We start from the raw sequence: 2,336 nt of genomic DNA on the forward strand, positions 1-2,336 counted from the left end.
GCCATGGGTCAGATGAATAAATAACTTTTCATATTCTGAATGTAAGCCGTCTGATACCCAAAAAAATCTGCAGATGACATTTGATTTTGCATTTGCCACGCAGCATTAGTAGAAAAGGAGCTAATTTTTTGGGGGGGGGGAAATGTCAACACTGAAATTCCATATCCGTAAGGCAGTGGGTGGTCTCGCTTATTACACAGAGCTACGATATTTTAAAACCATGCTCTGCGGAATGAGCCATAACAATCTGGGGTGCACAGAAAGCCGAGTCATAATGGTTTACACACCACACTAAGTCAAGGTAACCCTCCTTTTGACTTACTCAGCTGTGCTAAGAAAGCTCTATCCATACATACCAGTAGCCACAGCTGGTGATGGAGTCAACATTAGTTTTGCTACACTGTTCCATATCCTATTTTGGGGGGTTCAAGAAGAACCTTGTAGCGTTTAAGCTACCATGGACACAATCACAGACGTGTTCCCAGACAGCAAACCAATCCTTTGCTTTGGGTAACGTTTCTGCTGAACTCGGGTTGCTGTTTTGGCAGTGACACAGAAATAAACTTTTTCCAGGATTTCTCTTGGTTTCCCAGTCTAGCTACCATGTTGGGATTTCTTTCTCCCATTCATTTCCAAACCCTTCCTGATCCTGCTTAGCTTCCAAGCCTAAACAGTTGCTCTTCCTTGCCAAGGGTACCCTCTGGAATAGTTGCTACCGAATTTACACCTTCAAGGTAAGCAGAGCAAGATTTACCTAGCTTGATATGTTCTATTTTCTGGTCCCTTTGTAATAAACTCCTGCAGATGTGTGGCTTAGGACATAAAAATGTACACATTGTAAAATTGCAATATTAAATAATTAAGATGAACACCCCAATGTAGTTTATGAATGGAATTCTAGGAAACATCTTAGACAGAACAGCTGGGTAGCTGGACCTACAAAACTATTATTATTTTCAATCAATCAACTGTCAATCAACTGCAACAATCAGTAAGTCATTTCATCAGAGGAAAATAAAGAGCCGTATGATGCTTCACAGCCAACCCACCCCAGGACAACTTTGAACGTCCATGTAAAATATGGATTTGTTTGAAAGAACAATCTTTCTGGCCAATAATGACCAAGGAATAAATACATACATGCAACTGGACACTCCAGGAGGAGGGATATGTTAGTCTACAGGGCCAGAATATGAGAAATCTGGCAGCACCTTTTCCAACCAACACATTTTATTCCAAGCAGGAGCTACCAAACTGTTCCATGATTTATTTTTTGATACACAATCTAAAACTTCTCCAAACCAGAAGCTGGGATTCACCAAGGTAAGAAAGAAGAAGCAGAGATTGTTAACTGTTGTGCCACCAAGGGAAAGACAGATCTGCTGGCACCAAATAAATATATATTAAATGCTGTTTTGTAGCCTACATTGCCCTCATCTGGTGTCATGGGATCCATCAGAACAAAGAACCATCTTGGGTCATCTCCAACTTGGCCCCTGTGGAGACATTCACAGTTGGTAAAAAGAAAATTGTGCTTCACCAGTCTAAGAGGCCCAAGGAGGACACACTTGGAAGTGCACAGTTGGGTGTGCTTGGCCTGCAGTTGAGGTCCCTCCCCCCAACACACCCACAGCGCTCATTTCTGTTGACAAGTCTCGCTACTCCCATGGAGACACAAGCTTCAGTTGGAAGGAAACTTCCGCCTCTCCCCTCCACTCCTTGCGAGAAGGACAAAAGGGGACAAAAATCAACACAATCCCCTGCCAAAAGATGTGGAGAAGCCTTGCCAATTCCTCCCCACCCCACCCGCGCTGGGGGTGGATGCCGTAATGCAGAACAGCACCTATCCTTTGATGGCTAGTCAAACAGCTTTACAGCCCTGGGGCTGAGCAGTCTGTGGAAGAATCTGTCCCCATGACTGATGGATGCCATTCCAGGGTGCCTAAAAGTTGCTTTCTGTCCCACTGCCCAGGCCCTAAGTTAAGCCATCTGCAATCTGTCAAAACCGGAGAACTTTAATAGAAAGCATGAAAGGGAAGAATGCGGAGCAGCAGAAAAGTGGTCAAGGGTGGACCCACTTTTCTGGTTGCCCTACGAAACAACAAAGGTTGCTTTTGCTGTGCCAAGAGCGATGGTGGTAGCCTTGAAGTCTTGTCCTCAAAAGCCCCCCCCCCCCGAAGTCATCAGCTTCAAAATAAACACATAGATATTTGGATGAAATGAACAGCCCCCACCCACCCATCCTCAGAGCATCTGTGAGCAACAGAGGCCTTTCAGCCTGCGATGAATCTCCATTAGTTCAGGATTTCCCATTCGGTCTAAATTTGTGCCAAAAA

This window comes from Vipera ursinii (genome assembly GCF_947247035.1).
Source record: "Vipera ursinii genome assembly, chromosome: 10".
In the NCBI taxonomy this organism is placed as follows: domain Eukaryota; kingdom Metazoa; phylum Chordata; class Lepidosauria; order Squamata; family Viperidae; genus Vipera; species Vipera ursinii.